The 23,567-nt window shown below is 44.4% G+C and overlaps 1 long non-coding RNA gene across 2 annotated transcripts; it reads left to right on the top strand.

Moving 5' to 3' along the window:
- The first annotated feature begins 245 nt into the window (after window positions 1-245).
- On the top strand, window positions 246-18,718 carry LOC102549816 (uncharacterized). Of its 2 annotated transcripts, XR_010057963.1 has the most exons (6): window positions 246-4,262; window positions 5,881-9,036; window positions 12,644-12,775; window positions 12,917-13,132; window positions 13,574-13,773; window positions 15,279-18,696. It is a non-coding gene; the product is annotated as an uncharacterized LOC102549816 (long non-coding RNA). The 2 variants fall into 2 exon arrangements; XR_596232.4 differs by having other exon boundaries at window positions 246-9,036; window positions 15,279-18,718.
- The last annotated feature ends 4,849 nt before the right edge of the window (window positions 18,719-23,567 follow it).

Raw genomic sequence — 23,567 nt, 5'->3', positions numbered from 1 at the left:
GACACCATGACCAACCACCACAGCAACTCTTATAAAGAAAAATGTTTAACTGGGACTGACTTACAGTTTCAGAAGTTGGGTCTATTATTGTCATGTGGGCAGCATGGGGGCATACAGGCAGACATGAGAGTTCTATATCTATATTGGCAGGCAACAGGGAGAGAGAGAGGAAGGGGGAGGGGAGAGAGAGAGGAGGGGGGAGGGGAGAGAGAGGAGGGGGGAGGGGAGAGAGAGAGAGAGAGAGAGAGAGAGAGAGAGATTGAGAGAGATTGAGAGAGATTGAGAGAGATTGAGAGAGATTTGGAACACCATAGCCCACCCCCCAGTGACACACTTCCTCCAACGAGGCCACACCTCCTAATCCCTGTCAAGCATCACCACTCCAAGCGTTTAATCTATGAGCCTATGGGGGCCATTCCTATTCAAACCACTTAGCTTCTGAACCAGGTGTTGGGGGGATCTCAGTAAGTGGATCAGAAATTGAGCTCTTGCTTCCCTTTTTGATTTGGAGCTTGCTGAAGTCAGAAGGGCTCGCTTATCTTACCGGCCACCCGTCAGGAGCCATGTAGAGAAAGTTGGAAAATGCTTTTGCTTTTAAGGACGAAGTGGAATTTGTTAATTGAGGTTATTTTGCCCAGGCATCTAACAACAGCTTCTGTGGCCAGTTGTGAACCACTGATAGCCCAGATAAGGCTTGGACCAGAAACACGGACCTGTCATCAAGGGATGCTTACTACATGATTTTATACGTGAGACGTCCTTCGTGTGGCCAGTGAGGTTCAGGGACCGCAAGAAACCGCAGTCCCTAAGATGAGAACGGCGTGGTAGTTCTTCTGCTGGGGGCAATTTTCTCAGTGGGGTCCTGGCACGGGCTCCCTCTTCATGGTGACTCCTTTCCTACAGTTGGCATTTGGATGGGTGGAGCTGTAGGAACTAACGCTCCCTGAGTTCTTCCTGACCAAGCACAGGCATTGTAATTTGGAACTCTCAGTTGTCTTTTTCAGACACATCTGTCATTACGTCCTCACACCTAGTTCAACATGTTTATGGAGCAGATATTTACATTTTGGATGAATCGATGCGGGCTCTCAAGGAAAGGCCCTTTTGTGATTATTTGAGTCTTGAGCCAGCTGGCTGCTTCCTTTCCGCCCCTGTGCCCTCCCCTGTAAAGTGACACATTTCTTAGAAAGAATGACTGACAGACGGGCTCTGGGATTCAGACTTAAATATTGGGCAGGCATGTTCTGAAAAATGAGAACCCTCAATGTGACCCTTCAAGGGAAACAATGACAGTGTTTATGGTGCATGATAAGATTTGTGCCTTTATGTGAGAGTTTGAATTTTGGAAAGTTTGCCTCAGCGCCACCGTGGGTCTGGCAGCTTCACAATGCTTCAAGGCGTTGCTGGCGGGAGCCACAGTGATGGGAATAGCTGTAGTTTTTTGACATTGTACAATGGAGGTGTCAGCACTTCAAAGATTTGCTGGGATTGACCAAAAGACCAGTACGTGGTGTGACAGAATTCAAATTGCACAAAAGACTAACGGAATTTGATGTAATAGTTTTAGATTCCTCGTTGCAGCTAAGCAATTGTTGAGGTTTGGCCATCTCAAATGCTATTAAAATCCACCTGCCTTTTTCCTTACATGTCTTTGGGAGATAGAATTTTCTTGGGGCACTTAGACCAAAGTGCATTTGTTAATGTATTTAATAAGCACATTGATTTGAGAGTCACTCTTTCTCCCTACTTAGTTAGACTTGGGGATCCATCCTATATGCAGCCACCAAACCCAGTCACTGTTGCTGATGCCAAGAAGTGCTTGCTGACAAGAGTATGATATGGGTGTCTCCTGAGAGGCTCTGCCAGAGTCTTACTGATACAGATGAGGATGCTTGCATCTAACCATCAGATTGAGCATGAGGACCCCAATGGAGGAGTTAGAGAAAGGACTGAAGGAGCTGAGGGGGTTTGCAACCCCATAGGAAGAACAACAATACCAGCCAACCAGATCCTCCAGAGCTCCCAGGGACTAAACCACCAACTAAAGTGTACACTTGGAGGGACCCATGGCTCCAGCTGCATATGTAGCATAGGATGGCATTATCCAGCATTAATAAGAGGGAAAGCCCTTGGTCCTGTGAAGTCTTGATTCCCCAGTGAAGGGGAATGCCAGGGTGGTGAGGTGGGAATGAGTGGGCGAGAGTGGGAGCATCCTTATAGAAGCAGAGGGAGGGGGATGGGAGAGGGGGGAACCAGGAAAGGGGATAACATTTGAAATGTAAATACACAAAATATCCAATAAAAAAAGAAGTGGAAAAAAAAAAGCAAAATAGGATCACAAAGCAGAAAACAGTGTTATTTTTCCACTGGTTCTCTTGTTTGGATAAATACATTTTTTATAAAGATAACACATTATTTTATTATGTAATATGTATTAGTAATTTTTAAAGAATTCATAGATATTAAGGAAAGAATTATTACCTTTAGTTGGTTATATGGTAAATAGGTACACATGTCATCCACATAAGTAGAGATCTGAGGGGGTCCTTGAGAATTTGCTAAGAATACGTCAGAGGCTTCTAAGAGGAGAGAGCTGGCGAAGAGTCAGGAACGAAACCACACGAACTGCTGTCTTTCTGCTGAGCCAGTTTTCACTGATGACACTTCAGAGTCTAACAGGTTTACACTTTCCCGCGGCTATGGTAGCTGCACTGCATGCAGAAGGTCCTCTGTAAGCATGAACAGATCTTACGTGCTCTTCAGCAGTGTTATGGCATGATTCATGTGGCAAGAGTGGACTCTAAATACACGAGTGTGGTTCACCAGCTTAGCAGATGTGCTTTTTATAGGTAGATAGACAGATAAACAGATAGACAGATAGACAAGTAAATAATTTGTGGGGACTGTCTTAGCCGGTGGATCCACCCACCCCACATACCTTCCCTTCAACTTCAACTCCTCTTCGACCTTCCACCAACACATACCCCTTCCAACAACAAATTTTTCTCCTTCCTCTTCCTCTTTCTTCCTCTTCCTCCTTCTTCTTGCTTGATTTGGTTTGCTTGATCTGGTTATTTTACAAGTTACATATTTCTTAAAATTTATTTTTCTTGGATATATTATGTATTTAAATTTCAAATGCTATCTCCCTTTCCCTCATCCCATCCCCTCCCCCTCCCCCTGCTTCTGTGAGGATGCTCTCATTCCCACTCACCCACTCCAACATCAACGCCCTGGCATTACCCTGCATTGGTGAAACAAACCTTCACAGGCCCAAGGACAATTCCTCCTACTGATGTTGGACAACACCATCCTCTGCCATATAAGTGACTGGAGTCACGAGTCCCTCCATATCTATTCATTGGTTGGTGTTTTAGTCCCTGGGAGCTCTGGTGGGTTCTGGTTAGTTGATATTGTTTATGAGGTTGTAAACCTCTTCAGCTCCTTCAGTCTTTTCTCTAACTCCTTCACTGGGGTCCCCTTGTTCAATTCAATGGTTAGCTGCAACCATCCTCATCTATATCAGTAGAGCTCTGGCAGAGCCTCTCGGGAGACAACCATAACTGGCTCCTGTCAGCAGGCACTTCTTGACATCAGCAATAGTGACTGGGTTTGGTGGCTGCCTATGGGATGGATTCCCAGATGCAGCAGTCTCTGGATGACCTTTTCTTCAGTCCCTGCTCCACTCTTTTTTCCTGTATTTCCTCCTGTGAGTATTTTGTTCTCCTTCCTAAGAAGGAAGGACACATCCACATTTTGGTCTTCCTTCTTCTTGAGCTTCACATAATCTGTGAATTTTTTTCTTAGGTGTGAGGAGCTGTCCTCACAGATGTGAGGAGCTGTCCGAGGAGCTGTCCTCACAAACTCCATTACAAGATGGCACCGGCATCCGGCAGAACGCACCTAGTAAAAAGGGCAATACGCAGGCGCCTGGTAACTTCCCTACTCAAAGGGACACGTACGTTTTGGTACGTCATCTGGCATAATTGGCAGCGACCAGTCAGAGAGTGACATGTCCTAGACGAGGATAGTTTCCTATATAAGGGACGGTTATTCCTCACTCAGCGTCTCCGCATTGTAAGCTTATGCTCTCCCTCTCAAGACGCAGTAAAGCTTTTCTGTAGTAGGATCCTGTGTGTGCCGCGTCGTTCCTGCTGGCGAGACGTAGCGCGGGACATCTGGTGCCGAAAACCCGGGAAAGACCTCGCCATCGTCAGCACCTTCGGAGATCCCTTGGTGACAAGGAGGATTCAGAACTGCAGGTAGATACGTTCGGAGAGGCAGCCCTCTCTTGGACTTTGGTCTGGGGTTGTCACCGCCTTGGGAAGGATTTGTTGAGGCTATAGTATTTGTCCTGGGAGCCACCCTACTCTTTATGTTATGTTTTCACCGTTTTCGCTGTTAAAAGGACGATCACAGCAGCTGAAGGCGCGTCTCAGTCTCTCGTATATAAGTGAGCTTCACGCAGTTCCCTTTTACCTTCGATTTTGACTGTTGAGGAACAAGGACGCGATAAGGCCGACGTAGATAAGCGGCACCGTCCGGGGAGGCGCGTGTAAGACTCCCATACATAAGAGAGCAGCGTGTCCGTCTCTACCCTTTCACCTCACGCCTTGTCAGACGGACGTAGATAAGCCGCCGGCGTTCCTGGCCCATCATGGGATCCTCACAGTCTGTGGTCACAGCCTTGGAAACAGTGTTAAAGCAGAGGGACATCAAAATTGGAGGAGGAACACTTAAAAACTTTGTGAAGGAGGTGGAGAGGGTGGTGCCTTGGTTTGCCTGTTCAGGCTCGTTTACGATTGCCTCATGGAACAAACTTGGAAAGACCTTGACAGAAAATTGGCGGAAGAGGATCTGCGCCTAGGGACCAAAGCTATATGGAAGCTGGTTAAGAATTGTTTAAAGGATGAAATGTGTAAGGCAGCAGTAGTAGAAGGACAGGCCACTCTCAAGGTAGTCCGGGAAAGTCTGTCAGAAACCGAACGTAGTGAGAGGTTGGGCGCGCGCAAGAAAAAAGACGTCCTAAGAAAGAAAAAGTGCCCTCCCGGTAAGTCCGCAGACAAGGGAGCGTTGAAAGTTTCAGATTCCAGCACTTCCTCCTCTACACATAAACCAGGAGGGGGATCCAGCCTATACCCTGTGAAAGAGCTAGAAGCGCTGAACCTCGACAGTTCTGAAAGCTCTGAAAATAAAACCTTAGACTCAGGGGAGGAGGCCGAGCTAGTGCTGTTAGTATTCTTGAAACCGCCGGTATAATTAAAACCACTAGTAAGGTGGCAGATATTTTCCGAAAAATCCAAATTATCCTATTAAATAGAAGATTCCCTGTATACATTACTCATATACGGGCCCACTCTGGACTCCTTGGCCCAATGAGTTCAGAGAATGATTTGGCTGACAAAGCCACAAAAATGATAGCTGTGGCCCTGGCCTCTCCTTTAGAGGCCGCTAAAGTCTTTCATGGCAATTTCCATGTCACCTCAGAAACTTTACGCCGCCGCTTCTCTATAACTAGAAAAGAGGCACGTGATATAGTCACCCAATGCCAACAGTGCTGCCAGTTCCTCCCAGTTCCTCACATCGGGGTCAACCCGAGAGGAATACAGCCATTGCAAATCTGGCAAATGGATGTTACTCATAATTCTACTTTTGGAAAATTACAGTATGTGCATGTATCTATAGACACATGTTCTGGCATTCTACATGCCACCCCACTTAAATCTTGATGAAGCTGGACAAACAGCGGCTGAACGACATTGCTCAGAGCCCAAGAGGACAAAAGAATTAGTCAAATGGAAGGATGTATTAACAAATGAATGGAAAGGCCCGGATCCTGTTTTAATAAGATCCAGGGGAGCTGTCTGTGTTTTTCCACAGGACAATGAAAATCCCATATGGATCCCAGGACGACTTACTTGGAGCATCACAGCAAGTGATCAAGAAGGGACTGGGACTCCTGCACCTCCTCACTCTTCTTCCATGGATGCCAGCAACGGTGCAGGGCGAGCTACGATGGGGAATAATGTCAACCTTTCCACTCCCGATGCCGGTGATGTACCACTAACAGGGATTTAGGGTTGGCCTATTTACCTAAGGATCCACAGGTTGAACGACTAAAAGAAAATAGGACTATTCCCCTTAAGGGCAGCCTTTGGCATATTCAACAAAACATCTTTTGATCTCCCTTGCATTATGTTATGTAATCAATCTTCTGCTTGGTTAAGGGAGGCCACATGGGGAACTGGTGAGGAGGACATTGTGGCTAACGCCACAGTTCTCTATGGTGGTGGCCTTACATTGCGTTAATGGTAGCTGCACTGATCTTACGCCCATGGCGATGCTACTTGGAGGAAAGGGCGAAAAGGGACGGTTGTCATTTTCCTGGATGGGGAACATCAAACCTGCTGCCTCTGTCTGGACAGCTACTCATATAAAATATCGCAGTAGTTACCCGCATGCCTCGCTTTATCCCGATCCCTGTTGATACCTCGGGGACCATGACCTTATTTAGAGGAAAAAGAGATTTTGGTACTTCTGCTATTATTGCTGGCATTATTGCTACGACAGCAGTCGCTGCCTCGGTTACTGCCTCGGCATTGGCCTTGTCAAATACAGTACAGACAACCCAAACTATCAATGATTTATCGGCCACCATCTCTGTGGCTCGGGACAGACAGGCCTCGGCCAATACTCAGATATAGGGAGGCCTTATGCTTGTCAACCAATGTATAGATCTGGTCCGAGAGCAATTAGACATTCTATGGCAACTGGCCCAGCTTGGCTGTGAGCAAAAGCTCCCAGGCCTTTGTGTCACCTCCATATAATATGAAAAATTTACCCGAGCTGCTAATCTGTCTAAGAGTCTTTCACAGCATCTGTTACAGAATTGGACCTCGGAGTTTGAACAGACACTTCGGGAGCTGAGAGCAACCATCATTCAAGTAAATTCTACCCGACTGGACCTGTCTTTGACGAAGGGATTGTCGTCCTGGATCACCTCAGCAGTCTCTTATTTCAAGGAATGGGTGGGAGTGGGACTTTTTGGAGTGATCCTCTGCTGTGGATTAGTGTTACTCCTCTGGTTGCTTTGCAAATTGAGATCTCAAACAAGAAAGGACAAAGTAGTGATTGCCCAGGCGCTTGTAGCCCTTAAACAAGGAGCGTCAGCCGATATCTGGTTGACCATGCTCAAGCAACAGGTCGCCGGCTGGACAGCTCTTGCACTCCTAGAACCTCGGTTCATTGCACAGGATTAGAGTGTCCGGCTTGAGCAGCCCATGAGGGGTGACGAGCTTAGCATCACACAGGGAAGTTCTACCAAATATGCTCCCTGGAAGGCATGTCATATTACATGAGGGTTTCTGCCCCAGTTTTCCCTCCCTCGAAAAATGGCAGTGCGACGGGTCGGGAGTGCCCTGGGTCCCAACAACAGCCTAAGGGTATCTCTCTTGTACAGGTTCGCCAACTTTGTACGAGGATATGACCTCTGTCTTCGCCCTCCTATATCTGGGTGTCCTGTTTGCTTAAAAAAAACAGAAAAGGGGGAGATGTGAGGAGCTGTCCTCACAGATGTGAGGAGTTGTCCGAGGAGCTGTCCTCACAAACTCCATTACAAGATGGCACCGGCATCCGGCAGAACGCACCTAGTAAAAAGGGCAATACGCAGGCGCCTGGTAACTTCCCTACTCAAAGGGACACGTACGTTTTGGTACGTCATCTGGCATAATTGGCAGCGACCAGTCAGAGAGTGACACGTCCTAGGCGAGGATAGTTTCCTATATAAGGGACAATTATTCCTCACTCTCCGTCTCTGCATTGTAAGCTTATGCTCTCCCTCTCAAGACGCAGTAAAGCTTTTCTGTAGTAGGATCCTGTGTGTGCCGCGTCGTTCCTGCTGGCGAGACATAGCACGGGACACTTAGGTATTCCCAGCTTTGGGGCTAATATCCTCTTATCAGTGAATGCATACCTAATGTGTGTTCTTTTGAGACTGGGTTACCTCACTCAGGATGATTTTTTTTTCTAGTTCCATCCATTTGCCTAAGAGTTCCATGTAGCCATTTTTTAATAGCTGAGTAGTATTACATTGTATAAATGTACCACCTTTTCTGTATCCATTCCTCTGTTGAAGGACATCTGGGTTCTTTCTAGCTTCTGGCTATTATAAATAAGGCTGCTATGAACATAGTAGGGCATGTGTCCTTGTTATATGTTGTAGCATCTTTTGGGTATATGTCCAGGAGTGGTATAGCTGGGTCCTCCAGTAGTACAATGTCCAATTTTCTGAGGAACTGCCAGACTGATTTTCAGAGTGGTTGTACTAGCTTGGAATCCCACCAACAATGGAGGAGTGTTCCTATTTCTCCACATCCTCACCAGCATCTACTGTCACCCTGAGTATTGATCTTAGCCATTGAAGAGGTATTTCTGGGTTGTTTTGATTTGCATTTGCATTTCCCTGATAACTAAGGATGTCGAACATTTCTTTAGGTGCTTCTTAGCCATTCGGTATTCCTTAGTTGAGAATTTTTTGTTTAGTTCTGTACCACATTTTTTAATAGGGTTATTTGGCTCTTTGGAGTCTAATTTCTTGAGTTCTTGAATATATAGATATTAGTCCTCTATTGGATGTAGGATTGGTAAAGACCTAATCCTTACCCAATCTGTTGGTTGTTGTTTTGTCCTATTGACAGTGTCCTTTGCCTTAAAGAAGCTTTGCAATTTTATGAGATCCCATTTGTTGATTCTTGATCTTAGACCATAAACTATTGGTGTTCTGTTCAGGAAAATTTTCCCTGTGCCTATGTGTTCAAGGCTCTTCCCCCTTTCTCTTCTGTTAGTTTCAGTGTATCTGGTTTTAGATGGAGGTCCTTCTTGCACTTGGACTTGAGCTTTGTACAAGAAGATAAGAATGGATCGATCTGCATTCTTCTATAAGCTGACCTGCAGTTGAACCAGCACCATTTGTTGAAAATGCAGTTTTCTTTCCTTGGGATAGTTTTAGCTCCTCTGTCAAAGATCGAGTGACCACAGGTATGTGGGTTCATTTCTGGGTCTTCAATTCTATTCCATTACTCTATTTGCCTGTCTCTGTACCAATCCCATGAAGTTTTTATCATGATTGCTCTGTAATACAGCTTGAAGGATAGTGATTCCCCCAGAAGTTCTTTTGTTGTTGATAATAGTTTTTGATATCTTGGGTTTTTTGTTATTCCAAATGCATTTGCAAATTGCTCTTTCTAACTCTATGAAGAACTGAGTTAGAATTTTGATGGAGATTGCATTGAATCTGTAGATTGTTTTTGGCAAGATAGCCATTTTTTACTATATTAATCCTGTTAATCCATGAGCATGGGAGATCTTTTCATCTTCTGAGATCTTTGATTTCTTTCTTCAGAGACTTGAAGTTCTTGTCATACAGATCTCTGACTTGCTTCTCTTTCCTTTAGGTTAGGGAAGTTTTCTTCTATAATTTCGTTGAAGATATTTACTGGTCCTTTAAGTTGGGCATCTTCATTCTCTTCTATACTTTTTATTTTAGATTTGGTCTTCTCATTGTGTCCTGGACTTCCTGGTTGTTTTGGGTTAGGGGCTTTTTGCTTTTTGCATTTTCTTTGACTACTGTGTCAATGTTTTCTATGTAATCTTCTGCCCCTGAGATTCTGTCTTCTATCTCTTGTCTTCTGTTGGGGATGCTTGCATCTATGACTCCTTATCTCTTTCCTAGGTTTTCTATCTCCAGGGTTGTCACCCTTTGTGATTTTTTTTATTGTTCCTATTTCCATTTTTAGATCCTGGATGGTTTTTCAATTCCTTCACCTGTTTGGTTGTGTTTTCCTGTAATTCTTTAAGGGATTTTTGTGTTTTATCTTTAAGGGATTCTACTTGTTTACCTGTGTTGTCCTGTATTTCTTTAAGGGAGTTATTTATGTCCTTCTTAAAGTCCTCCATCATCATCATGAGATGTGATTTTAAATATAAATCTTGCTTTTCTGTTATGTTTGGGTATCCAGTATTTGCTGTGGTGGGAGAACTGGGCTCTGATGTTGCCAAGTAATCTTGGTGTCTGTTGCTTAGTTTCTTGAGCTTGCCTCTCACCATCTGGATATCTCTGATATTAGTTGGTTTTGCTGTCTCTCACTGGAGCTTGTCCCTCCTGTGGGCCTATGATCCTGTGATCTTAGGAGTGAGAGCGCTCCTGCCAGACCAGCTCTCTGCAGGCAGGTGTTGGGCCTGAGGGTTGTGGTACAACCCCAGCTCTGGGTGCCTACCTGAAGCACAAGTTACCTTTATTTTATGTGTGTGGATGTTTTGCCTGCATGTGTAGTGCCAGTGTAGGCCAGAAGAGGGCATTAGATCCCCTGGAACTGGGAATTATGGATGATAGCTGCCTTGTAAGTGCTGGGATCTGCACCTGCCTAGGCCCTCTGGAATAATAGTCAATGCTCTTATCTGCTGAGCCATCTCTCTGATCCCTCACTACCATCCCACCTCATTGTAAAAAGGAAGACCTGTGGGTGGGGAGTTAACTCAGTGTGTAAAGTGCTTATCTTCCAAACAAACCTTGAATTCACAAGCTCTGTATCTCTAGCCCCAAGGGAGCCGACACCTTCTTTGGGACTCTTTGGCCAACAATACAAGTACACACACGCACACACACATACATACACACAGACACACAGACAGACAGACACACACTCACACACACTCACACACACATACACACACATACACACACATACACACATACACACACACGCACAGACACACATACATACACATACACACATACACACACATACACACACTCACACATACACATATACACATATACACACACATACACACATACACACACACACACATACACACACATACACACACATATACACACATACACACATACACACACACCCACACACATACACACACACATACACACACATACACACACATACACACACATACACACACTCACACACACATATACACACACATACACACATACACACACACCCACACACATACACACATACACACACATACACACACATACACACACATACACACACTCACACACACATATACACACACATACACACATACACACACACCCACACACATACACACACACATACACACACATACACACACATACACACACATACACACACTCACACACACATATACACACATACACACATACACACACACCCACACACATACACACACATACACACATACACACACACGCACAGACACACATACATACACATACACACATACACACACATACACACACTCACACATACACATATACACACACATACACACATACACACACACTCACACACATACACACACATACACACACATACACACACTCACACACACATATACACACACATACACACATACACACACACCCACACACATACACACACACTCACACACACATACACACACATACACACACATACACACACTCACACACACATATACACACACATACACACATACACACACACCCACACACATACACACACACATACACACACATACACACACATACACACACATACACACACATACACACACACACACATATACACACACATACACACATACACACACACCCACACACATACACACACATACACACACACATGCACAGACACACACACATGCACAGACACATGCACACATACACACATGCACACATACACACACACGCACACATGCACACACATGCACACACATGCACACACACGCACACACATGTGCACGCACGTATCCTTTAAAAATTTAATGCTTATTTTATTTGTGTGTTTTTTTCCCGCATGTATTTATGTATGCCCTGTGTGTGCCCAGGGTCCTTGAAAGCCAGAAGAGGGCATCATATTCCTAGGAACTGGAGTTACAGTTGGTTGTGAGATACCATGTAGATGGTGGGAATTGAACTTGGGTCCTCTGGAAGATCAGCCAATGCTCTTAACTGCTAAGCCCCCATATAAGTCCTTTTAAAACAGAGTTGCGGAAACTCACCAGGGCTGTAGCAAGGTGGCATAAATGCAACAAATGGTAAGACAGACTCGTCCCTCCAAAGTCCTCTTTGGGAGGATGGAAGGCACTATTTCAATGACATAAACGTGATAGGGCAAAATTTAGAAGCAGTCAGAGCCATCAGAAGCTAATTGGCGAGTGTCGGGCTCAGTGAGAGACACTGCTTCAAACAAGCAAGCAATAAAAAACGAGGCAGAAAAAGACAGAGGAAGGCATTTGGCATTGACTTCTGATGTCTGGCTTCCACATGCGCACACGCGTGTGCACACACACTCTTAGACTACTGTTGCACACCAGCAGTAGGGATGACACTGTGTCAAGTACTAGAAGGGCTTTAAAGTTACACAGAATGCCTTCGTACAGCTCATAGTCCACACCGGCTTCTTTTGATTTATTATTCAATTCAAGAACTTGAAGACGTAGGTGTCAAATTGCTTTCTGTATTGCTATAACAAAATACTTGAGACTGGAAATTTCTAAAGAACAGAAATTTGTTTCTTGCTGTCACAGAGTCTGGGAAGGTTCAGCTGGCGATGGTGCAGGTTCCGTGAGTGCCTTGATTCCTTTGTTCTCCTAGGACACAGATGCCTTTCCCTCGTGCAGTCAAAGAAAGAGAAGCTCTTTTATAAGAGCATGCGATTCCACACATGAGAAAAGAGTCCTCATGACTGATTCACTCCAAGAAGGTCCTACTTCGCAATACTGCCAGGTTGGTAACACGGGATTTTAAAAGTGCTGCTATAAAAGCCACATCAGTAGCCTATTCATATATTGATCTACTTCATATTAACAGGAGGGTTCAAATCAAAGCATACTTGTTGATTGGAACGCACTTTATTTCTGTACCTAGAGCCTGGCCATCATCCATTCCACTCAGACAGCACATTGAGAGAGATAATAGATGCTCGATGTGGCAGAATGGGTGACCATCCTGTGGGCCACCTTTGTATTGAATTTTACATCACTGCTAGGCGCATTAGTATATATGCTGCCTTTGACATCAACTTGACACAAGCTGCAGTCATCAGAGAGGAATGAGGTTCAATAGAGGACATGTCTCCATAAGGTAAGGCTGTAGGCAAGCCTGTGATCAGTGGGGGAAAGCCCAGCCCATTGTGGGTGGAGCCACCTCTGGGCTACTTAGTCCTGGCTTCCTTTATAAGAAAGCAGGCTGGGGGTTGGGGATTTAGCTCAGCAGTAGAGCGCTTGCCTAGCCAGCGCAAGGCCCTGGGTTTGGTCCCCAGCTCTGAAAAAACTGAGCAAACTACCGGTGATCAAGCCAGTAAGCATCATCCCTCCATGGCCTCTGTATCAGCTTTTGCCTCCAAGTTCCTGCCCTTTGTGAGTTCCTGTCCTGATTTCATCCAGTGATGAAGAGTGTTGTGGAAGTGTAAGCCAAATAAAGCCCTTTCTCCCAGGTTACTTTGGGTTTTTCATCACAGCAACAGAAACCAAACTGAGACAAGTACTTAGAATTCATATTATTTGGTTTTGTTTTGTATGACAGGCTAACTTAAAACTCACAGTGTTGACCAAGAAGGCTTCAAATTCATGATCTCCTTACCTGGCTACCCGAGTGCTGGGATCCCAGGCATGTATCTGGCTCAGAACACACACTTTTTGAAGCAACTTAAGTGGCTGCACATGGCCACGTGAAGCTTATGGTGGTGCTGGTGAAGGTCTTACTATGTAAAGCACCATGCAAAGGTACGGTGGATGTGAATCTCAGCTTCACTGTGCTTAGTTCATGGCTTAGTTCATCAAAGATGCATTCACGATCTCTTAGATATTTCCACTAAGCCACAAACACTGGTGAAGTAGCACTTATGACACTTACCTTGCAATATTTTTGTGAAAATTGTAAGACTGGGTCAAAGTGTTTAGCATAGTGTCCAGTAAATGATAGACTTGAAGAGATTATAGCCACCACCATTATTGTTATTACTGCTATGAGGATTACCAGGGACATCTCCTTCTGCTAAGCCATCCACACAACACATTATGACAATAGATTAGAGCAGTTAATGCTCTTGGGCATCTGCATTTTCTAAGCAGATAAAACATTCTATCAGCTGCCGCTCTGATCATTTGAAATTGGTAACAGCATATTTGCTCTATAAGCATACCATAACGACCTCTTAATTTATACACTGATAGCAACCTTTATTTATTTATTTTTTGTCCACATGGAGAGGTTTAATGAGAGAAGAAGAGGAGAGGAGAGGGGAGGCCGGCCATGTGCATGTGGAAGGGGGTGGGGTGGAGAAGGGGGAAAGGACAGCAAAGAACAAAAGAGCAAGAATACAGCCTTTATTTTTCATGGCTCCTTTAAAAGTTCTCTTTGCCAACAGTGAATCAGGCTTTTAGAAAATACCAGAAGGGGTTGGGGATTTAGCTCAGTGGTAGAGCGCTTGCCTAGGAAGCGCAAGGCCCTGGGTTCGGTCCCCAGCTCCGGAAAAAAGAACCAAAAAAAAAAAAAAAAATACCAGAAGTCACCTAGAGCAGCATCCCTCCACAGAACATTGTCCTCCTTGCATTTTCATAATTGTGGACATTTTCTTAGTTACGGTTTCTATTGCTGGGATGAAGCACCATGACTAAGGTGACTTGGGGAGAAAAGAGTATTTGGCTTACAGTTCCACATCGCTGTTTATCAAGGAAGGAAGACAGGACAGGAAGTCAAACAAAGCTGGATCCTGGAGGCAGGAACTGACACTGAGGCCATGGAGGAGTGCTGCTTACTGGCTTGCTCCCCTACAAATGTCCTACAGCCTTGCCTACAGCCTGATGGAGGCATTTTATCAATTGAGGCTCATATTCTGACTTGTGTCATGATGATGTAAAACTAGCCAGCACAGACATGAAGATCACATCCAAGTCATGGTATATGGCATGGAGAATCCGTTTCCTACCAGCACGTTTGGTGTTGGTGGTGCGTGACTCTGAGCAGACATCCTGGAATTGCTTTGGGCTGAAGGGCACTTAGATCACTGATTTCATTTTATGATTGGTGAGGCCATCAAGAATAGCTGTTGGATTGTGCCAAGAAGAAGCAACAATGACAGAGTTTGGCAATAGTGTTTATGGCAGAAAGTATCATACCTATACCTTCAAAAAATAAAGGGAAGTAAGTGGTAGAAATGAACAGCAGGGGAGATTGTCCCACTCAACATTTGCTCTGTTGACTCTGTGTAATGGTATTCTCTCCTTAGTTGTTGACAGATCCTGAAAAGGAATCCAGTTCCCAAGTCTTCCGAGGACCCAGCTATACCACCCCTGGGCATATACCCAAAAGATGCTCTAACATATAACAAAGACACATGCTCCACTATGTTCATAGCAGCCTTATTTATAATAGCCAGAAGCTGGAAAGAACCCAGATGTCCTTCAACAGAGGAATGGATACAGAAAAGGTGGTACATTTACAGCTATTAAAAACAATTACTTCATGAAATTCATAGGCAAATGGATGAAACTAGACAATATAATCCTGAGTGAGGTAACCCAATCACAAAACAGTAGTCATGGTATGCACTCACTGATAAGTGAATATTAGCCCAAAACCTCAGATTACCCAAGATACAATCCACAGACCACATGCAGCTCAAGAAGAAGGACGACCAAAGTGTGAATGCTTCAGTCGTTCTTAGAAGGGGGAACTAAAATATCCATAGGAGGAAATACGGAGACAAAGTTTGGAGTAGAGACTGAAGGAATGGCCATTCAGAGCCTGCCCCACCTGGGGATCCAGCCCATATACATACAGTCACCAAACCCAGACAATATTGCTGATGCCAAGACGTGCATGCTGACAGGAGCCTGATATAGCTGTCTCCTGAGAGGCTCTGCCAGAGCATGACAAACACAGAGGGAAATGTTCACAGCCAACCATTGAACTGAGAATGGGGTCCCCATTGGAGGAGTTAGAGAAAGGATTGAAGGAGCTGATGGGGTTTGTAACACCATAAGAACAACAATGCCAACCAACCAGAGCTTCCAGGGACTAAACCACCACCCAAAGACTACACATGGACAGACCCATGGCTCCAGCTGCATAGTAGCAGAGGGTGGCCTTGTTGGGCACCAAAGGAAGGAGAAGCCAAGGCTGGACCTTCCCCCCCTCACCCCCACAGTGTAAGGGAATGTCAGGGCAGGGAGGCGGGAAGGGGTGAGTGGTTGGGGGAAAGGAGATAACATTTGAAATGTAAATAAAAAATCCAGTAAAATATATTATAATTTAAAAAAAGAAATAATAATAAAAAAGATTTTGATTCGAGGGAGTAATATGCTAATCGTGTTCATTTTCTTCTCATTCTTTCAGTAGTGGAGACTCCAGGTTCTAGTTGGAGCTCTAGGTCAGGTATGCAATTGAGTTCTCTACAGTGTGAGGTGAGCTGCAAGTTTCTTACTTACATGTTTTAAAAAGCAGGGGGTGGCTCTATATTGCCTTTACATCTTCTAGGTGGAGTAAAGATAGATGTTGTAGATGAGAACAGTGTTCCTGGAAGTGCTGGGGAACACATAGAAAAGTACACTTGGGAAAGTAAATTTGGCTTTATGTAAGTCGGACTTTTAAGACTGAAAGAGAAAGAAAGGGAGGGAGATGAGAAGCTAGCAGAAGTCATTATCATGACCAGGATCACCATGTTTCTGGGTCACTCGGGGTGCACAGAGCAGTGAAGTTTCTGTTCTGACTGCTCACAACCCCTGTGGGTCTCTGCTAAGGGGACTATGTTTCACTTTAGAGCGAGAGATTACACTCTAGGAATAGTAACTGTGTAACAGTAAACAGCTGTGTCTTAATTACTGCAAGTCCTTTAAGTTTCCACATTTGTAACTTTTTCATTGGGTGAGGGGTGTGTGCAACACAGAAAGTACTGAAAGGGAAGGAAAATGGAGGATGGCTTCTTTAACACCGGTTCCCAAGATAGCGGATAAAAGCCAACTTCACATTATAGTTATGTTAGTACACTCTGTGCTCTCAGCATTAGAGCTCATTTTTATTTATTTCTATTTTTAAAATTAATTAATTAACTTTCATGTGGAACTTAGATGCCTCTGCTGGGCCTGGAACGATGGCCCAGTGATTAAGAGCACGTGCTGCTCTTCGGGAGAGCCAGGACCCGCATACCAGGTAGCTCACAAGTGCTTGCAACTTCAGCTCTGGAAGTTATGATGCCCCCTTCTGGCCTGTAGAGGTAACTGTACACACGGCAAAGATGCCCGCACATGGATAAATAACTTAAAATATTTTAAAAAAAAGTCTGTGCTGTGGCCATTAAAACCTAGTACAACAAAGCAAACTATGGTCAGCAATAAACAATGTTGGCGTGCTTTCCCACATAAATAGGGAGTATATTGGGAAACTGACCTGTGCACGGGGAATTTAGTATGTCAGGTATAGGAGATCATATAAGCCCTGGGGATAAGAATATGGGTATTTTGCACTGGACATGATGGCCCATGGCCACTAAAGCACCTTCTTTAAAGAGATGTACCCTTTGCATTTGCCAGTGCAACGGTGCTGCTTTGCTGGAAGAGAATGGGGAAGCTGTGGGGACCCCTAGGAAACTCCCCACTGACATATTTAGTCTGCGGCCTGTGGGTCTCAGTCAGTCAGTCACCTGGGAAGGAGTTTTGCATCTGTCAGCCAGGGTAGCCTAAGGGAGCCGGAGCAGGTGTGGCACAGCCCAGACTTCCGGTTTATGGCCGGATGCAGGCTTGGTTTGTTGGTCTCACTACCCTGCTTGGTGCATCTGGGATGGTAAATAGTGCAGTGATTAATTCAGAAACTGCAAACGGAAAGTGTTATGAGGTTTGCCTCTGAGCTTTACATCAACATGAAAGGTTGAGTTCTCATTTGCTCCCCGAGGGGAATGTAAAGGAATCCTCTGGGTCTCTGCCCAGGTCGATTTTATCATCCTCTACCAAAACGTGTGCATAAATACATTGCCAGGACTTCCGGTAGTGCCGTTGTGGTTTCAACCATTATTGTTTTCCCCAGAAATATCAGACAAAATTACTCTTTTCCATCCATTTACTCATTTATTCACTTTATATCACAGCCCCTCCCTCCTCTCCTCCCAGTCGGGACCTCCCACTCCCTTCTCCTAGTACCTGGGTACCAACCCACCCTGGCACATCGAGTCACACCAGTACTAAGTGCATTCTCTCCCACAAGGCAGCTCAGCAGGGTAAAGGGATCCAAAGGCAGGCAACAGAGTCTGAGTCAGAGACAGTCCCTGCTCCAGTTGTTGGGTGACCCACGTGAAGACAAGCTGCACATCTACTATGTATGTGTGTGTCCCCTACCCAGGCCCAGTCCATGCATGCTCTTTGGTTGGTGCTTCAGTCTCTGTGGGCCCCCATGGTTCCAGTTAGTTGGCTCTGTAGGTCTCCTTGTGGTGTCCTTGACCTCTCTGGCTCCCTCAATCCTTCCCACCCCAATCCCGAATCTTCCAGAAGACTCCCTGAGCTCTCTGCCTGATGTTTGGCTGTAAGTCTCTGCATCTGTTTCCATCAGTTGCTGGCTAGAGCCTCTCAGATGACAATCGTGGTAAGCTCCTGTCTGCAAGCATAGCAGAGTATCATTAACAATGTCAGGGGTTGGTTCTCTCCCATGGGGTGGGTCTCAAGTTGGGGCAGTCATTTGTTGGTCATTCCCTCAATCTCTGACCCATCTTTATTCCTGTATATCTTGTAGGCAGGGCAAGTTTTGGGCGAAAGGTTTTGTGAGTGGGTTGGTGTCCCCTCTCTCCACTGGAAGTCCTACCTGGCTACAGGAGGTGTTAGCCACTCTAGTCTCCATATCCCCTGCTGTTAGGCGTCTCAGCTGGGGTCACCACTATATCCTTCCAGGAGTCTCTTGCTGGTCCTAGAGATGTTCCACCCCACTGATTTCCATTCTCTCTCCTACCCTTCTTGTCCTCTGTCTTCCCCATACCTGATTCCTACCCCTGTTTCCCTCCCTACCCCCTCTTTCACCCAGTTCCCTCTCTCCATCAACTTAGATATCTATTTTATTTCCCTTCTGAGTGAGATTAAAGCATCCTCCCTTGGGTCCTCCTTGTTACTTAGCTTCTTTGGGTCTGTGAATTATAGCATGGTTATCCTGTCCTTTATAGCTAATATCTACTTATAAGTACATACCACTTGTATCTGGGTTACCCCACTCAGGATGATATTTTCTAGTGGCATCCATTTGCCTGCGAAATTCACGATGTCCTTGTTTTCAGTAGTCAAATGGTATTCCGTTGTGTAAATGTAGCACATTTTCTTTATCCATTCTTCCATTGAGAAACTTCTGGCTATTTTCGGTTTCAGGCTATTATAAACAAAGCTGCTATGAACTTAGTTGAACAAGTGTCGTTGTGGGATGGTGGAGCATCTTTTGGGTATGTACATAGGAGTGGTATAGCTAGCTCTTCAGGTAGAACATTTCTCAAATTTCTGAGAAACCACCTGATTGATTTCCAAAGTGATTGTACAAAATTACTTCTTAAGACAGGAAGTTGGTGAATGCAGGACTAATCCAGAGGTCTTGGTTTGGGGCATGGTGACCATCCCTGATATGGCTCCAGGAACACATCTTTCGTACATTTCCTTTCCCCTCTGTGCTATACGGTAGACGTCCTGGAGTCACAAGTCTACACTAGACTGCATCAGGCTGTATCCAGTGGGTCTACAGCACGGGACTCAGGACTTCACAGATATGCAGCAGTGGGAGGAAGCTGCACCCTCAGAATCCCCATTTTAACTTCCTGTACAGGAGACCTCATCATCCCTTGATGGACTCTGAAAGGCAGGCCTAAGATCCTGAGATCATTTTTGCAAAAGGAAAGTGTTTAGCAAGTTACAGGCCACAGAGTCTGGCAATGTCTATTCTCAACACCAGGGTACAAGACCAGCTCCAAAGGGGAGACTGCTTTTTAGGGGAGCCAGCTCTCCTAGCCACTACTTTCTTTCCTGGGGTTGTTAACGAGCATGCTAATTGGTGACAATTTCCCTGGTGGGCTTTGTGATGTGGGGATGTGTCTACTAAGATATGACACCAAACCATGAATTCACTTAAAATAGTCCATCCTAGAGAGGGATATAACTCCTTGTCTGTGTTGACCTAGCCAATGATCAGTGACCAGAAGGTAAAATCTTGGGACTAGAGGCCTGGCTTCTGGCTCAGCAGAAACCACAGTCCTGACATTTTTAGCCTTTTCTTTGGAACTGTTTCAATCCAGAAACTATTCTTACGACAGACAAATCTGACAAAATAACCTCACCAGATCAAATGCCAAGGCACATCAGATAATTCCTCCATTACTGTGCCCCATTCTCTGTGGCCCCTCTCATGACTGAGCTCATAATTCTTTAAGGAATCTTCAAAATTGCATGATAACAAAAACAAACTACCAGGAGAATATATAGATGAATGTGAGAAGTAGAGAAAAGGATAAGACCACAGCGAGTACTTTCTCAAACAGGCTTGCCTTGAATCCTTGGGGATGCTTGGCAGCGGCTTGGAACAATATGGCTGACTTGAATACACAGGTAGCTACTACTGGCGTCTAGTGGGTAGGGTGCAGTGGGCCTCCCACAGTGTTCAGAACATCCCTCTTTAAGGAACAATCTAGTGCTCAATATGGACAGTATTGAGTGCTTGTGCTGGCTTATTTTATGCCAACTCCACAAAAGCTAGGGCCATTTGAAAAGAGGGACTCTCAAATGAGAAAATGCTTCTATAAGATCTGGCTGTAGGATATTTTCTTAATTAGTGATTGAGGAAGAGGGTCCAGCCCACTGTAGGTGGGGGCCAGCCCTCGTCTGGTGGTTTTTGGTTCTATAAGAAAGCAGTCATGGGAAACAAGCCAGTGAGCCATCCATGGGCTCTGTATCAGCTCCTGCCTCTAGGTTCCAGCCCTGTTTATTTTAAGTTCCTGTCCTGACTTCCTTCAGTGATGGACTATGATGTGGAAGTGTAAGTCAAATAGAGCCTTTCTTCCCTAACTTGCTTTTGGTCTTGGGGTTTCATTATAGCAATAGAGACCCTAAGTAGGAAAAGTGAGAAACCTGACCTAAGTGAAGATAAAAATGTTTCTATATGTTCTGTCATGTCAGGAATGGGTTCTAAGTGTTGGTGAGTATCTATTATGAACACACATGGTGTTTAGCTCTATGGGAGTCTCAAGAATAAGTGTGATATCCACTAACATCAAGAAGTTTCCATTTTACTTGGAGTTAGTGCACACATGATGAAATTCTGGGTTATTGGTTAAAGCAACTCTTCTCTTCCAGGGAGATTGATACGTTCATTCACGAGGACTACTGTAATAAAGTGTCACAGCCTGGCTGGCTATCGTGATGGAAATCTATTTATTTGTTTTTCAATCTGGAGCGTGGAAGTCTGAGGTCAAGGTGTCAGAGGGGTTGGTTCCTTTGAGGCTTCTCTCCTCGGCTTGCGTGTGGCTGTCTTGTCTGAGAGTGTTTACATTATTTTCCTGCTGTTAGTGTCTATGCCCTTGTTTCTTCTTACAAGGACACGGGTCGTAGTGGACTAGGGCTGACCCACATAACTTCATTTCAACACAATGACTTCTTCAAAGGTGTTACCTCTGGATGCAGTGACATTCTGAGGAACTGGCCATTAGAGCTTTATGGGTTTAGGAAGAACATAATTCAGTCAATAACAATACTGTCATGTTACAAGTTGGAAACCAGAAAAAGAAAGATAATTAGTAATATATAAATGCATCTTGGGAGGGTTAGACCAAGAAATAATATCTAAAAGAAAAAATACTTTTGAGAGATCTGTGGCATAGCATGATGACCATAGATCATAATTTATTAGATATTTCAAAATTGCTACATTCATTTATATATTTTTACTATAAAAGATCCCAAATATGTGAGGCAAAGAATACCTTGGGTTAACTTAATTGCTTAAAAATTTAAACATAAGATATCACATTGCAACTGGAGAGATGTCTCAGCAGTTAAGAGAACATACCATTTTTGTTTTTTTCCAGAGGACTTGAGTTCAGTTCCTAGCGCCCATATTAGGTGGCTCATCCTGTATGTAACTTCAACTGCAGGAAATCTGATTCCCTCCTTTGGGCTCTGTGAGCAGTGGACTCATATGCACATACATCATAATTAAAAATAAAATAAATATTTAGAAAATAAAAAGTTAAATTTAAGTCATAAATATATTCATGATAGAAGGAGAGAACTGACTCCCACAAATTGTCTTCTAATCTCCATATATGGGCTATAGTGTATACATGCCTGTATGACAGACACACACACACACACACACACACACACACAAACCAAAGGTAATAATTCAAAAACAATTAAAACACACACACACACACACACACACACACACAAACCAAAGGTAATAATTCAAAAACAATTAAAACACACACACACACACACACACACAAACCAAAGGTAATAATTCAAAAACAATTAAAACACACACACACACACACACACACACACACACACACACACACACTAACCAAAGGTAATAATTCAGAAACAATTAAAAGTTTTGGAGACATGGCTCAGCAGTTAAAAGCACTGACTGTTCTTCCAGAGGACCCAGGTTCAAATCCCAGCACCCACATGGCAGCTCATGGAGTTACAACTCAGAGCTGTCTATAACTCCTAGATCTGACAACCTCACACAGACATACATTCAGGCAAAGCACTTATGCACATAAGGTTTAAAAAAAACCACAAAACACAAAAAAGCAATTAAAAACATTTAAAGGGAAACCTCAAAAATGAGGGAAATGTCACGAGAACATATTAAATGACTTTTGAGTCTTAAAGTAGAAAGGCTCTTGACTTGATTCTGGAAGGTGTTTAAAAAATTATGTGGGGTGAAGGCCAGACCACATGTTACCCTGACTCACTCACACCCTGGGGGTTTGCTGAACTTCTATTAGGTTTTGCCTGTATTCTGAGACTTCTGGACAACTAAGAAAAGAGTCTTCTCTTATCAAAAGCTCCCCATCACAGCCATGTCTGTTGGTAGATGTAAATGTAGAGGGATCGGTCTGGGGAGGACCAGACACTTAGGAAGAAAGAACAGTGCTTCAGCGTTTGTCAGGCAGTGAGGGTTCTCACTGGTGGGGAGTTAACTGTCCATGGTAAGACAGGGCAGCAGTTCTGGTTGGATACATGGGTGGACTGATGGGTCCCATTCCTGTTCTGACAATCCGCCTACTTACTAAAGTTCTGTGATGGCATCTTCAGGGAGCTGCGGACAGTAGTGATGAGGAGGTGCATATGTGAGCTGGGTTCCTGTGGTGCATAGTAGGAGTTTCCTGGATTGGGGGGATGGCAGGAAGGGTGAGATGTTTAATGAGAAAGAACCAGGGAAAGGAACGAGACAGGGACACATAAGATCTGGGACCTATCTTGCTTGTTAGCCATTGTGTCCTTGTGCCACTGCCTAACATTTAATAGGTGCTCAGAAAGTGCTGATTAAATGAAAG

Source organism: Rattus norvegicus, chromosome 15, assembly GCF_036323735.1.
Source record: "Rattus norvegicus strain BN/NHsdMcwi chromosome 15, GRCr8, whole genome shotgun sequence".
Lineage (NCBI taxonomy): Eukaryota > Metazoa > Chordata > Mammalia > Rodentia > Muridae > Rattus > Rattus norvegicus.
The sequence above is the reverse complement of the archived record's forward strand: the minus strand, read 5'-3'. Positions and strand labels throughout refer to the sequence as shown.